Genomic DNA, 16,822 nt, shown 5'->3' with positions numbered 1-16,822 from the left:
AGAATGCCTTGTCACCGGTATTCATTACTTTTCATTAATTTACTATTCATTCACTTATTACTCAGAAAACGTGCCTAATGCATCAGATCAACGTCTTAACGAACTGAGAGCACACTCATTGAACCTCCATGATATGACACATTAAAACAGCATTGTAAACGTAAGATTCCTATAACAAGTGTTACAACCAAGATCTGACCTGAAAGAACTGTTTTGACAAATGATGAACTGTGAATAAAGCAGGAAAATAAAGACTGTAGTTAATGAATTTGACAAGAAACAATGAACAAAGGTGAATAAAAATAATTAAAAGGAATTCCCTAGGGTCAAGGTTAGGGGTAAAAGAGTAGGAATAGCATAATTTGAAGAAGGTGGAGTAGGGCTAGGGATGTCTTCTGATGAATTTTGTATACAAGCTGAATAAAATAACTGCAAATTAATCATCAAACGTTTTACTCAAGCGGAAGTCAACAGAGAATATTGAATCTGCCTGCTGCTATATGTTACTAAAGGTCTGACTGTAGATAAACCCGTGTTTACCAAGGCTACGTGTAGAATAGTGGTTATTGCCACACCAGTAGTTGTTGTGCTCGCACTTATAGTACTTTTAATTGGAATGAGCTTTCCATCGGAAATAGAAAGACTACAACTACTGCACACACAATGGATGAGATGAAATAAAAAGCTTAATTTATAGATTTTTCAAAAAAGATTTCTCTACTAATATTTATGTTAGAATAGTTCAGGAAAACATTCAAGCTTTAGACACTAAGGATTGTTAGGTTTGCACATACTTACCCTCTTCAGCTGCTGAACATGTGACCTACCATCACATCCCACTTCCATATGCAATTGTAGTATTTTACTTACAGGAATGTTTTGAATATTATCTTTCCAATTAGGACATGATTATTTCCAAAGTTCTTTTTCAGAAAAGAACGAATCCTCACCCACAAGCTAAAGATATTGAGGTTTGAATGGTATTTATTTAGACCTGCTACAAATATAGACACAGTCAAGGCAAATGAAAAGAACTTAACCTAATTAATAAGACCCTTAGAAAAGAAGTTAATTTAAACACTAGAGATAAGGTGGCATTTTTCGTAAGGCAAATAAAGAAGAAGGGGGCATATTACCAAGCCTGGCAATATTAGATTATCAACGCTTTAGCGGCCGTTTTCGGCCGCTAAGCGGCAATAATTATATTGCCCTATTAGCAAGCTGTCGCTAACTGATGTTAGCGACAGCTTTGAGGCGATAGCGAGCGGTTTGGGGCCCGCTTTGCATGTCAGCGATATTTATCGCTAGTGACATGCAAAGTGGGCGTACCCAACCTGTCAACGACTGAAAACAGTTACTAATATCGCTATCGCCTATTATCAACGCAGGTGTAGCAATGGAAATATTCGCGCTAAGCGGGAATATCTCCAAAAGCTAACGCCTGCTCAGATCAGTTCTTAGCCATAATATCCAATGGGAGGTGGATATTATGGCTAAGACCCTATTGGCGTTAATGCATGAATATCGCTGTATTCTCAGCGATATTCACGCATTTCGCCGCTATCGCCGGATATTTTATCGCTTTAGAGATAAACGTTGCTAATAGCACTTTATCTCTGCGATAATATCCGGCGATGCTTGGCGATAAAAAAAATGCTCGCTAAGCCCATTTAGCGAAAAATATCGCTAGTTGTTGGTAATATGTCCCAAGATCTTTTAAAGAATGTTTGGAAGAAAGAAGAAGAGGAATACAAGAAGAAAATGGTATATCCAAATTAAAATTAGATAGACGACAATAAGAGAAATATAATAATCCATATTTATAAAGCGCAAATAGTCACCCATAAGGGTCTCCAGGCGCTGGGGGCCGTCGGGAATATTAAGCAAGCTATTACCCAGAGTCACATGGTGCTGGGCTAATCTGCCGCCAGTGCCGGGAATCAAACCTTGTTCCTCAGATTCCAGCGTCAGTCGCCCTGGCCGCGGCACCACACCTCTCCTCTTGTATGTGTTTTCAAAAGAAGAAACCAGTTTCGAAAGAGACTCATTCGGCTAAGTAATTGTGAACACACATTTAAAGTTTTGGGAGGACCTATTAAAATTCTAACAGGTGGAGAGGCAGTTAATCCTCGCGTCTAATTTGACTGTTGACAGGATGCCTATTTCCAGTTACCTGCTGAGTGGGAGGGTGTTTGTAATTTAGCTTTATTGTTTCCTAAAATGTATCATGTGAATAGCCTAGATGCTTTAACCATGATGCCACATAAACACACACATCGTAATAATGATGTGATAAAATTAGTAAGATTGTTTTTGGAGCAATCATACCACCAGTACGAGTTCTTTAGTTTAAATGATGAGAAATTTAGAAAGTTATCAACAGTAGATGAAAAACTGGCTATGAGGCAAAGAAACTTCTGTCAATGACAATTGGTTTGCAACAGTAGGAGAAGGATGTTCAGAGTTCTAATGCAACCTGTTATAGTTATTGGCATTTGTTTAATATGCTTATTTGCCTCACAAAATGGATTTAGATGCTATTTTATAAAGAAAAAGAAGAAAGAAAGAAAAAGTAAAATCAGAGAAGAAAATAAAATGTAAGAAAGGGAGAATAGACAATAAAAAAGGTTGAGAAAGGCTGAAACTTTGAAAAATAAAGATGACTCAGAAAATAGAGAGAGTCTTCTCTAAAGATTCATTTGTGAAGAGGAATTGTGATGACTTTCCAAACATCAGAGGGGGGAAAATGCTAAAGTGAATTTTATTTACAAACAAAAATGCCTTTTATTAATAATGTGAAAAAGCTTACATTTCAAATTCCCACATAGTAAAAATGAAAATTTGTGGTAGGTAATCCTACTTATTTGTCATAAGCCTAAAAGTGAAATAAATAGGTGCTGAATTAAGTTAGCTTATCGATCGATACCATGTCAGCTGGAAATAATGCATTAACATTGAAAGGCTAGTTTTCATGTTGAATCGTTGTCTGCACAAGATGTTTTCTTTCCTTTATTGCAGATATTATAACTTTCCAGAAGCCTTCAATTAGCTAACTTGTTTTGTATTAGACAACTGATAGTGAGGTTCTCACTGGGAGGAAAAAATTCAACAGAAAGAATGAGCCATGAGAAGAACAGTCTGGACCACAGAATGTGAATGCTGTAACTTTTCATGGTCAATTGTCTTAAGTCTACTGTATGAGGGTGAGAATATGGGGGTTTGCCTATTCCCAGGACTTTACTGAAACCCTATTGGACAAGACAGGAGATAAAAGAAAATAATGTTGCAACTTAGAATGTTGGGTGTTTATATTAGAGCATGTTCCTAATGTAGCAGCTGGATTCCTTCCCAGATGCTCAGACAAGACTTATCTTTGAGTTTTAATACTTCTGTACAAGACATTGCTTAGACATTCTGATTTAGAGCTGAGAATACTTTTCAGCTTGATATGCAGAGACTTTATGCTTATGCATTTATTTATTTCTTCAGAACTCTAATGAGTATCTGAACTGACACCTTATTTTCACCATATTCTAATACATTAAGATTATATAACTTCCTTTGTGGAACATATTTGATGCATTATAACAATAATTACTATTGTTTTTACTAATGGTCTATTTGACCTTATGGTGAAATATCAATTATTGGACTGTGTTAATCTTTAATGTTGAGGCTTGAAACACTAATTCTTATTGAATACAATTTAAAAACCTGAGGTATTGAAACATAAAACTCTTTAACTCATACAAAACTCTCCAAATTTACTGTTCAAAATAATTAAAAAGATTTCATTTATTGTTGGATTGATGTAGATGATCGCTCATTTACACTCCTCCTTGTCGATGAACAAAGGTCAATATGAAAAATGGCGGGTGTTGTTTAATGATTATACTCAAAGATTACGGTATAGAAAACCTCCATCAGAGGATATACATAAACAGCAACGAAATCCCCAAAACTTTGATTAGTATGAACTGGTCAGCACTACATTAGTCAGGCCAGAACAGAAGGGACATTTTAGAAACATTAAAGGAATTTTGACAGATGGGATCAAATGGTAAGGTGCTCCTATGGGCCCGATGTAGGTAGGGCTTTACCGATCGGTATTGGCCGAAAATACCGATTTTTGGCCCTTACCGATCGGTAAACAGCCATCGAGATGTAGGGAACCAAAAACAGAACGAATCGGATAGAAAACCGATTCGGAATGAGTACCGAATGGGAAAGAATCCGATACGTACATACCGAAAATCGGATATGTAACGAATCGGAAAAACACCGAATCGGTTACAAAGACCGAATCGGTCCTTGTACCGATTCGTTAGTGACACCGAATCGGGAAATCACCGAATCGGTCCTTGTACCGAATCGTTAGTGACACCGAATCGGAAAATCACCGATTCGGTCCTTGTACCGATTCGTTAGTGACACCGATTCGGAAAATCACCGATTCGGTCCAAGAACCGAATCGTAAGTGACACCGAATCGGAAAATCACCGATTCGGTCCATGTACCGAATCGGAAAAAATACCGAATCGGACATGATCCGAATCGGAAAACATGCCGATTCGTATGAATCTCCGATCGGGAAATTCCCCGATTCCGACAGTTGGGGAGATGTAGGGAGGCACAGAAACACCGAAATCGGCTCAAAATCGGTAGAATTCACTCGGTATTTACCATGGATTGCAATCAGGTGGTAACCAACTCCAACCCATATAAACAGTCCCAAAATGCATTGCAACTTGCAGGATGGCAGCTTTCTATGTCATTGCGAGGCGGCTACGGCTACAGCAGGAAGGACAGAGGGAATGGCTAAGAAATGAACAGGTCTACAGACAGAGGATAACCCTGTTCATGCTCACTGAGGCTGAGATCCTACAGAGATACAGGCTGGACTCTGACACCATACTTGAGCTCATCAGGGACCTTAAGCCATACTTGGACCACCACACCCCAAGGGCACACGCCATCCCTGCGCACGTCCAGGTGCTATGCAGCCTACACCTGGTAGCGTCTGGCAGCTATCAAAGTGGAGTAGCAGCAGCAGGAGGGGTGAGCCAGAGCAGCCTGTCAAGGTTCTTCCACATATTCCTTGACGCCATGATAGACAGGATGGACCAATACATCTCATTCCCTGCAACCCACGCAGAACTGCTACAAACCAAAGCGGACTTCTACCAGATGGCACACTTTCCACAAATCATCGGTTGCATAGATGGCACGCATATTCCGATTTGCCCACCAGCGGACACCGAATACATATACCGCAATCGGAAATCTACACACACCATCAACGTGCAGGTGATCTGCAATGCCAAGTGCACCATCACAGACCTGGTAGCAAAATTTCCAGGAAGTACCCATGACTCCTATATATTCCAACAGAGCGGCATATATGCACGGCTGATGGCTGGCGATTTTGGAGAAGGATACCTCCTAGGTGAGCCACATCATCAGACCCCCATAACACATAGTAGGTAGGTGTAATACATGTATGCATGTGTCTAATGTGACCCCTTTCTCTTCCAGGCGACAGTGCATATGCCCTCCGCTCATTCATACTCACCCCCTACCTCAACCCCTCCACACCCAGCCAAAGGAGGTATAACCGGGCCCACATACGCACCAGGAATGTTGTTGAACGGACCTTTGGCATCTGGAAAAGTAGATTCAGATGCCTGCACAAGAGTGGAGGTGCAAGGCAGTATACCCCCATCACCTGCTGCAAGATCATAGCTGTATGTGCAATGTTACACAACCTTGCGGTCAAGAAGGGCACTGAGGTGGAGTTGTCTGACTACGAGGACTATGACGACGACGAAGCTGTGCCACTGACACAGCCAGCTGGGGTGTGTACGCCATGTGATGGCAGATACAGACGTGAGGAGATCACTGAGAACTATTTCTGACTGAGTACAGATGCAAAGACAGCTAAATGTTGCTTGGAAAATAAAATTTTTAATAGTGATGCACCACAGTTACAGCACTGATGTGCATCAAAAAATGGAGTCTGTAAAAACAAATAAAGTCCAGGGTACTGGTTTGCTCATCCCCCCTTGTCAGGCTATTTTTTGGCCCGCTTGGCAGACCCACTGGGGTGTCCCTCGGCCCCCTCCGAATGGCCAGCAGCATCAGCGGATCGCCTGGTGCTCCTCCGCGGTTCAGATGCAGCGCTGGCCGGGCTGCTGCGGCTGCTGCTGTCTCCAGCATCACCCAGGTCCAGGGCAGGATTGGAGGCGGCGTTTGATATTAACATGGCCTCCATGGCCGTGGTGATCCTGGCCATCCCCCTGGTGAGCTCAGCCGTGTGCTGACTGAGCACGGATTCTTGATTTGAGCTTCGATGGCACAGCTGTGCGGTCGCCGCTGCAAGGCGGCCCATGGCCCGGTTGAGCACCCGGGCATCCCTCCTGCGCGCAACCTCATGCTCCTCCTGCCTGGCAGATGAGTGGGTGATGGCAGTGGTCAGCCTGCCCAACCCTGCTGCCACCTCCTTGTTGCTGTCCACAACAGCCTGGAAACCCTTCACCAACTCCCCCATCTGCATGTTGTGCTGCAGGAGCTGGCGTTGGCAGGCCATGGTGGATCTGGCCTGTTGGCGCTGGATTTTGACCATTTGGCCCTCCAGGCCCAGGAACACACTGCCCTCCCGTGCTGGTGCAGCAGTGGTGGTGGTGGTGGCACGGCGTTGGGCACTGCTGCTTCCGGCCTGCTGACTGGGCTGGGGTGCCACTGGTGGGGGTGTGGTGCTGGCAGGTCCCTGAGCCCCTGCTCCCAGGACTGGTTGGACAGGTGGCAAGGCCACGATTGTGGCAGGAGCTGGTGTAGGCGGAATGATCTGCCTTGTAGGGGAGTTTTCGGGTGAAAATTGCAAGGGGGGTGTGCTGGACAGTACTGGGGAGTGCACTGGTTGGAAATCAATCACCAGGACTCCCTCCATTCCAAGCCCTGGGGTGTCTCCTTCCTCATCCTCATCCTCCTCCTCCTGGCCAGCCTGGCTGTTGCTTGGCCCTGCGACTGCAGTGTGTGACGTTGATGCTCCCTCTGCTGTCACAGTGGTGCCGCCTGATGGTGCCCCTAGGTACAAAGAAGCATTTGTAAACTGAGTGCCGATGTATTACAGTCAGTACAATTATGGCATTCCACATGTCCTTGCATCTCCTTACACCGTGTCACACTGTTTCCTGTCTTGTGATTCTGCACTGACATATTTGGCTAACTTCTGCTGACTACATGTACCATGATGCTTGTCTCTTGTATGTTGGTGACAGTACAGTGCTGGTGTTTGCCTATGCATTGTGTCTAATGGGGAGGTGTCTGGTAGGGTGTGTCATGATGCGCATGCTTCTTACCTGTAGCTGTGGCTCTCGCAATGCTGTCCAGGGTCCCGATTCCCACGATGCTCTCCCTCTCGATGGTGCTGGAGACAATTTCCTCCAGCTCGGTGAGGGGTGGCGCCGGGTTCTTGCCTCCTCCGGTGTGTCCAGCCTGCCTTTGAAGGTCAGCCAGCTTCCTCTTGGTGAGGCTGCGGAGGTCGTAAAACCTTTTCTTCAGTTCCTCAATGGACCTGGGGGTGACACCAGCAGCATTGACCTTCTGGGCGATGTCGGCCCACAATCTCCTCTTGGTGCTGTCTGGCACGTTGAGGGACAGCTTGCCAAAGAGCTGGCGGTGCACCCTCACCACCTCCTCAACCAGCACCTGAAGTTCGGTGGTGGTGAACTTGGGCTTCCTCTTTTGGGAGGACTTCTGGCTTCCTGCCTGATCTGCCATTTTCTCCTGCTCAGTTTGCAACCTCCTTCTCCCACTGCTGCTAACTGTGTGTGTTGGGCTCAGGCAGGCTTTCCAGAAACTTCTAGAAACTTCTTAATTGGCTGCACCTGCCAGGGTTGCCACTCCCTGTTTGGGTGGGGGAGGGGGAGCCACCTCATTGGCTGAATCGCCTATTGCCGAATCGGCTTTTACCGATTCGGTAATATCCGATTCGGTAAAATCCGATTCGGTATTATCCGATTCGGTAAAAGCCGAATCGGTTCATGCAATGCATTCCTATGGGCTTTTTCGCCATGGGTCTATGATTGCCGAATCGGTTTTTACCGAATCGGCTTTTACCGAATCGGTATTCGCCGAATCGGAAATATCCGATTCGGTGGTAGCCGATTCGGTGTTTTCCGATTCGTTGTTGGCCGATTCGGTAATTTCCGATTCGGACCGAGCTGAATCGGAACGTACCGAATCTCATTACCGATGCCGACCGAATCGGTATTCAATCGGTATTTTTTTCCTACATCTCGTTTTCCGATTTCAGAATACCGATTCGGCCCGCCACGGTATTTTGAAATCGGAAAATCGCGTTTACCTACATCGGGCCCTATATCAGTTACCTTGGAGGAAGGAAGGAGAAGCTTTAGTTTTGAAAAGTGTGTTTGCATTAACTAACAGGGCCAGGAAAAAAAGGCATGTGAAGAATCTACAATCAACAACCTTATTGTGAGAAAACAATTGAAGGAAGATGAGTCAGCCTTTCAAACCTGGGGCTATGGATACATTCATCACCAAACTGCTAGGAGTTTTTTCTAAATGGCAAAAGATGATTTTGCTTTTATGGCATACCTTAAAAAATAAAAAGAAATATAGTGTATTTGAATATTGATTGAACAAAATAACTGGTGAGACAGTGCACTAGATGGACAAATGCAACATTAAGACAAATTTCAAGCTATTTCAAATAGACCCAGAAGACGTTTAGGAATGCATTTTAGGTTTAAAGTATTTTATTGAAGCAGGGTAAGGAAGGAAACAACAAAGTACATGAAAAAGAAAACCACAGGTGCCCTCATAATCAGTGCGTACGGTACATTAGATACATCAAAGCAATTCTTTCGCCACAATGGGCACCATCCTGCTTGGAAACACAGCTCGCGCACCTGTGGTTGAAGACAACAAAAGGGGGGGGGGGGGGGGAAGGGAAGGAAAGGGAAAAAGGGAAAAAGAAAAAAGGGGTGGGGAAAACAAGCCTGCCCCATTTCCTACCCAGCCAACAACCCCCCAACTCCCACACCCCGTCCCACCCCCTGTACTGTGCCATCAACCATTCGCTCTCCCCTCGTAGCAACCTATCGTGTGCCCCCTCTACCAAATGCCGGCTTAGACCAATCAAACAGGCGGGTCCGGTGGCGGTGTCAGCCGTAACAGTCTGAGATACCTAGGGTAGGTGATTTCTTTGAATTCAGAGCACAACAGATTATGGAAAGGCGCCCACAGCTCCTCAAAAGCATCTACGTCCCCTGCCACCACTAAAGACAGTTTCTCCATGCCAAGGACATGCCACAATCTGTGCAGCCAGCCGACAACAGTGGGGAGCGTGGTGGAGCGCCAGTGTATGAGTATGTTTTGTACAGCTGACCCCAAAGCTATCGCTATCTGTCTACCCCTTTTAGATCTGAGAGGATACATCAATCCATTCGGCAAACCCAATAGGACGTAGGCAGGGAATCGGGGCAGCTCTATCCCAAAACATTTATCAACCTCATTGAGGACCTCCTCCCAGTAAGAAGCCAAAAGGGGACAGTCCCACAAGATATGAGTAAGCGTGCCATTCTGGCCACAGTTACGCCAGCACATCCCCGGTATTGATCTATCCATCTCATGTAGTTTCTCAGGAGTGCGATACCAATAGGTTGAAATTTTGGTGAAGGTTTCCGTGAGCCCCGTGTGATAGGCAGAGTGGCGCGCCCGGTAGGAGATGTGGTCCCATTCAGTATGACTCAGCACTCGACCAAGCTCCCGCTCCCAGCGCTCCCTACCCGGGCTGTGGATATGAAAGGGGGGGGCTGCAGCATCTTGTACGAATCGGAGATAAGCTTAGCGTCCGACGTGCGAGTGATTAGCCAGCGCTCGTACACCGTGATCTCCCGGTCTGCCGTCTCGCGCACTTGAGGCTGTAGCGCCCAGTGGCGCGCCTGCATATACCGCATGCGCTCCGTCTCGGGGAGGCCATAATCCCGACGTAAGTCCTGGAAGGGGACGACACCCTCTTGGCCATATAGATGATACAAGGTGCAGCAGCGGGCTGCCCGCCAGTGATCGTAGGCGCCAGGCTCCAAACCCGGGCCAAAGTCCGGATTGCCAATCAGCAGCGTGAAGGGAGAGGGAAAGGTAGTGAGTTCATGCCTAGTAGCCACTGAGTCCCACACCCGAAGCGGGACCCGCGTCACAAAAGAGGCGTAAAGGTTAGGGGGCCGATGAGCCCGTCTCAGGAAAGGCACCTCCTGTAGCGTTCTGCCTGCCACCGCCTGGTCCTGAAACAGCCAGTGTTTATCCGACTCCCACCGGCTCCACTCCACCAAATAGCGCAATTGGGCGGCCTGGAAATATTTCTGCAAGTCTGGTATCCCTAGTCCTCCAGACTCAGGCGCCAGCGTAGCTATGGTCCGTTTGATTCGAGGCTTGCGGCCTTGCCACACAAAACGTGCGATGGCCGATTGAGTCTCCGCGAGCCATCCTTTGGGGGGCTGTAGCGGGAGCGCCCTAAACAGGTATAGTACCTGAGGTAGAAGGGTCATCTTCACTGCGGCCACCCTGCCCAGCAGCGATAACATGCCCTTATCCCACCGGGCCAATTCCTCTCTGATTTTCGTACTCAAAGCTGTGTAATTGGCCGTGACCATCGCGGGGAGTGAGGGTGCCAGGAAGATCCCCAGATACGGAATCCGGTCCCCAGACCAGCTCAAAGGGAAGAGCCTCTGCAGGTCAGCTCTGGTGGCGCTAGTCAGCGAGACATCGAGGGCAGCAGATTTCCCGAGGTTCACCTTGAAGCCGCCACCGCGATACATGCAGGCAGGGACCTCCGTGGGTCATCGAGCGTCAAAATGACGTCATCCGCGTAGAGGCTAAGCGCATGGTGAAACTCTCCCATCTTGACCCCTGTGATATCGGGGTTCTGTCGGACCCTTTGAGCAAACGGCTCCATATAAAGAGCTAAGAGCAGAGGGGACAGTGGGCATCCCTGTCGTGTACCACGTTCTATTGGAAAGTGTCGGGAGCTGCCCCCATTCACCCGGACCACCGCGGACGGAAACCGGTAGCAGTTGAAAATCAGGTGCCGACCCCGAACTTGCTCAGGACCTTCTATAGATAGGGCCAATGCACCCTGTCAAACGCCTTTTCCGCGTCTATGGAGAGGAGCATGCGTTCCCCGGGAATCCTGGAGGCCTTCTCAAGAATATGAGTCACCCTCTTCGTGTTGTCCACCGTCTGTCTGCCTGGCACGAAGCCGGCCTGATCCGAGTCGACCATGCCCGGGAGGTGAAGTGCCAGACGTGCTGCCAGTATGCTAGTGAAAACCTTCAGGTCCGTGTTCAGTAGCGAGATAGGGCGGTAGGACCCGCAGGCAGTCTGGTCCTTGCCCGGTTTCGGGATCACGGAGACCATGGCCTGGAGAAATTCGGGGGGGATGGCACCCGGCTCCGAAAATGTATTGAAGAGGCGCGTCAACAGAGGCACAAGTTCCTGACAGAAGGTCTTATAGAAAAGAGGGATGAAGCCATCCGGTCCCGGGGCCTTACCCGTCTTAAGCCGGGAGATCGCCGTAACCACCTCCTCGACCCGAATCTCCCGCTCCAGATACTGGGCCTGATCCGGTGTCAACGATGGGAGCGACACCGATTCCAGATAGTCCGCCTCCGTCCGGGCGGAGGGGGCCTCGCCAGTGTAGAGGTCAGCGTAGAAGTTACGGAAACGTCCGCAATCTGTTCGTCCTCCGTAACCGACCCTCCGGTGGGAGTAACCAGCTCTTTCACCCAGTGCTGCTGGTGTTGCACCCTGAGCTTGTGCGCCAAGAGCCGGCCGCACCTGTCGCCACCGGTGTAATACTTGTGCTTCAGGCGAAGCACCGCGTACTCCGCCCGGTCTGTGTCAAGAGCAGACGGGAGTTTCCTGGCGGCCTTCAGTTGCCTCCAGACTCTGGGGGCGCCCGTTCTGTGATGTACCTGTTCCAGCTCCCGCACCTGCCGGGTAAGCTCGTCCCTCTTGAGCTGGCGATCCTTGTTCTCCGCCGAGGAGATAGCGATAAATTTGCCCCAGAGCACAGCCTTCAGGGCAGCCCATTGCGTCGCGCGGGAGGTGTCGTCGTTGTCGTTTACTCGCTGGAAGTCCGTTATGGCCGCGCGGATCTGTTGCACCGTCGAGCGCCTGTGCAGCAGTGTGTCCCGGAGACGCCAGACCCCTCTCGGACGAGCCACCGGAGTTATACTGAAGGTACCCTCCACCGGCGCATGGTCGGAGAGAGAGAGGACCCCCATGTCGGCAGTCGAGGCTAGTGCGAACATCGGGCCTGTCACTAGAAGATGATCCAGCCTCGCGTAGGACTTGTGTGCATGAGAGAAATAGGAATACGCGCGGGTCGCGGGGTGGAGGCGGCGCCACATGTCGTGCATGTCAAGCTCCTCCAGTCGGGTACGAACTGAGCCCGAAAGCTCTCCCAACTGGTGGCGCCGTTGCACAGACCTGTCCAGAGTCGCATCAAAGACCAAATTCAAATCCCCCCCTAGCACTATGTGCCTATCAAAGGTGGATGCCACGTCTTCCAGTGCCCTGTGCAAAAATTGGTCTTGGTGGTCATTGGGGCCGTATATAGAGCCTACAGTCATCACCAAGCCCCCCACCCTGATCCTATATGCCAGAAGTCTCCCCTTCTGTTCCGCTACCTTCTGCAAGACCTCCCCTCTGAACCCCCTAGAGAACAAGAGGGCCACACCTGCCGTTTTAGAAGCACTGGAGGAAAAAAGCTGCGTGGGGAACTTGGGGGTACGCATTCTGGGACAATCCTTGGACAGCAGATGGGTCTCCTGCAATAGGCAGATGTCGGCCTGAGAGTTCTTCAACAGAGACAGGACGGCCCGCCTTTTAACCGGGTTATTCAGCCCCTTCACATTCAGAGTAACAACTTTAAGAGCCATCAAGGAGGGGGGCTCCAGAAATGCACATGAAGGTGGGCAAGGCCCAGCGGACGAAACACAGAGGCCACAACAAGAAACCTCAGCACACAGCGAAGGCAAACATCCCTACGGCACAGTACAGTCCCCGAACCCCAAAACCCCCCCACTAAGTGGACCCCCCCTTCCCCCGGAACTTCGCACGCCCAGCTCCACACCGCCCCCAACTCCCATCCCCCCAACAAACCCCCCAACTCGAAACATTCCCCTGCAACTCCCCTTCCCACCCCCGCTTCTCAAGCCATTCAAAAAAGTCATTGTCCAGTCCGGTCCTTATCGGACAAGGCTGTGGAAAGTCGATTGAGTGGACGTCCAGCCACCACCACCAGCACCCCCGTCCCTCCCTACCCCCAGAACCCTCGCACCTGCAGTGATGAAAAGCTAATGTAGACTCCCCCCGGAGTAAGTTCAGGCCGTCAAGGCCACATCACCGTTCGCTGTTGCTCTGGAGGCCTCCTGGATAGCGCTCAACATGTCCGCCCGAATCGTGGGCGAGTCAGGCCGCTCTGGTGGTGGGGAGCGCCTCTCCCCGATCTGCTGCCAACCATCTCGAGTGCTTCGCCTGCGGCGCGGCGCCGGGGTGTCAGCATCCGAAGCCGTGATTCCCAATACTGCGCAGACATCCTGGAGGAACCGGAGCTGGTGCAATGTCCCGTTCCACCGGAAGATCAAGCGGAAGGGGTGCCCCCAAGAATACTGCGTTTCATGCTCCCGAAGGAAGTCCGTGGCAATTTTAAAAGATTTCCTCTTCTGCAGCGTGACCGTGGATAACTCTTGATAGAGAGCCACCGGGTGCTCTCGGAAGCGGAAAGGTTGCTGCCTCCGCGCCTCGCGGAGAATCCCCTCCTTCAGGGGGAAGTCCGGCAGAAAGGCCAAAATGTCCGGGGGGGGGCGCCGAGGCTCTGCGAGGGCGGCCCACCCTGTGCGCCCTGTCGATACGGACTTGAAAGTCCTCTGACTCCCCCAAGATTGCGCGGAAGAGGGCCTCCAGGTAGGCGGTCACGTCGTCACCCTCCTCGTTGGACGGGACGCCCCGGACCCTGACATTGTTCCGCCTGGACCGGTTTTCGAGGTCTTCGGCGTGGGCTTGCAGCTCAATCTGTTGCTCCCGCAGCCGCAGGACCTCCTGCTGCAGGTGGGTGATCTCTTCATCTCTGGAATGACCAGCCTCCTCCACAGTATTAACTCGCTCCCCCAGGGAGTCCACTTCTCTCCGGACTTCCCGGACCTCACCGGCCACCTCTTGCTTCAAAGTCCGAAAATCCTCCCTCAAAGAGCTAAACAGCGACTCCAGGAACGATCGAGTCACCGGGGGTTCTCCGCCGTCAGCGCCTCTGGAATGGGCCGGGGAGCTCGGGGCGGCCTGGCTCCCCCCGCTGCGCAAGGCACCACGTTCCAACATGTCCGGCAAAGTTCGGTCGCCTCTCCTCTGACCCCTGGCATTCGACATCTTGGCGGGGCGGGAGTCACCGATGGCCACAGTTTGGTGAAGAGGCGCCTCAGGTCAGGGCAGCCGAGCAGCGGAAGCCGGCCGGGCACCCAGTCGTTGGTCAGGAAGCACTGCAGCGCAGAGGCCTCGATCAGGGCTGGGCGGCCGGTCCGAGGCCTCCAAAATGGCCGCCCATTACAGTCAATGGGGCCAACGCCCAGGGAACAAGGCCTACCTCCATCACGGGTCCAAATGCGATACACACGAGGCAGCTAGGGCCGGCTCGCCTGGCTGTGCAAATACTCCGGAGGTGCGACTCAACTCCGCACGGCCAGGGCCGGGCCGGTGCAGCCTCGTGGAGCAGGCGTTCTCGAGCCCCGGTCCTGCGTAGTAGTCGTAGGCCGGCTACGCCTCCGTCGCCTTTCTCCGCTCTGCTCCGCTCCGCCGGCGAAGGCCGCCTCGGCACCCACTCGGTCGCTGCAGCGCAGGCACTCCGGCAGGCCACTCGTAGTCGCTGGATCACGCCGCCGGGACCTCAAGCCTGAAGGTCTCACGGCTCTCGGGCTTCCCACAAGCCGATCAGCGGGCACCGTCTCAGTCGGTATCTGGGCGGAATCACCACCGTGGCGGGACACCTGGGGCTCGCCGACTGCTCCACGCCACCACGGGGGTCACCAGGTGTGGTTACCGCTCGATCCGGGGGGAATCAGCGGATGTAAGCGGTGCAGGATTTCCAGGGGCTCGGGAGCTCTCGGCAAGTGCGTCCTCTCAGCCCGCCATATTGGCCACGCCCCCTAGGAATGCATTTTAAAGTAAAATCTATATCGACAAACTCATGCAAGCAGCAACATCTCATGCTGCTTATCTGAAACCTTTAGCAACTTCCCTGAATTCACTTCAAATCAAATGATAAGCTGGTATCTGAACAGAAAATATACTATGAACATTGATAAAAGGGTATCAAAGTGGTTGCTGTCGACCCCTGTATCTGTAAGTGTTTCTTAGTCACGTCGTAATAGAATTTATTGTCCAAAAATATAAGTCGCCGAGATCACCACGCTGAGAAAGACGCGGCGGCACAGACTAAACACACCGGATTCGGGTGTGATACATAGAAGTGGGTCGTACCCGACCCGGAGCGCACAATATTAGCGCCTTTTCCCGAGAGACACTGATCTCTCTCACGCCCGAGTGTACTCTAAGCAAGACTTATATTTTTGGACAATAAATTCTACTACGACGTGACTAAGAAACACTTACAGATACAGGGGTCGACAGCAACCACTTTGATACCCTTTTATCAACGGTCAAGGGCCCGGCTGGGTCGGAAGTATCACCAGCAGAGCGACCTACCGATACAATACAGCCACATATAGCCCTGAGGATTCGCAATAGCGATGAAACACGTGTCGGCTGGCTGTTTTACCTAATAAAGGACTCCACCGGACTACTCACCCATTGGAGATTCCACATCCTTCTATCGCTTTATGTATTATTTGTGTGTTTGAATGTCATTGAACATTGTTCTATCCTTGAGTGCATTGGGTACACTTGTAATTTTATGTTACGTGGTAGTTTACTACCACTATTTGAGTGGTTCTAGGGCTCCCCACTCACCCATTTGCACCGCCCTATTGGCTTAGTTTCTATCAGTGTGTTCACAGTAGGTTGTGCATCCAGTGTCCTTTACTGACTAAAAGCCTTCCATTTTCGTCCACTTAAGTGATTTTGACCTCTACCTCAGCACATACAATGATTATGCATATGCTACGAGGCTTTTCTTGTTTTGGAGTGAGAACCAGAATGGGTTTTTGAGAGTTGGAGGGGAACATCATGTGCTTCTTCCCAATTTTGAGGGGACTGACTACTGCCTTCACGCCCAGCTATAGAGGACTGAGGGGCATATTATCAAGGGGGTTTATCTCCGCTTTTTTGGCTTTAAAAGCCAAGAAAGCGGAGATAAAATTATCTCCCTATTACCTAGCTGTCGCTAACACCAGTTAGCGACGGCTAGTAGGAGATAGCGACCATCTTGGGCCCCGCTTTGCATGTCAGTGATATTTATCACTAATGACATGCAAAGTGGGCGTGCCAAGATGTTAGCGACTGGAAACAGTCGCTAACATCGCTATCTCCTATTACCAACTTTTGGAGATATTCGCGCTAAGCGCGAATATCTCCAAAAGCTAACACCTGCCCTGACCAGTTCTTAGCCATGTTATCCAATGGTAGGTGGATAAAATGGCTAAGAGCATTAGCTCGGTAATGCCTGAATATCGCTGACTTTTCCGATTTTTATCGCATTTGCGATAAACCTTGGTAATACCAAGGTTATCTGCGATCAAAATCGCCGCAGCTCGGCGATAATTTTTTCTCGCTAACCAAGCAATAT

Source organism: Lissotriton vulgaris, chromosome 3_1 (assembly GCF_964263255.1).
Source record: "Lissotriton vulgaris chromosome 3_1, aLisVul1.2, whole genome shotgun sequence".
Taxonomy (NCBI): Eukaryota; Metazoa; Chordata; class Amphibia; order Caudata; family Salamandridae; genus Lissotriton; species Lissotriton vulgaris.
Note: the sequence above shows the minus strand (reverse complement) of the source record.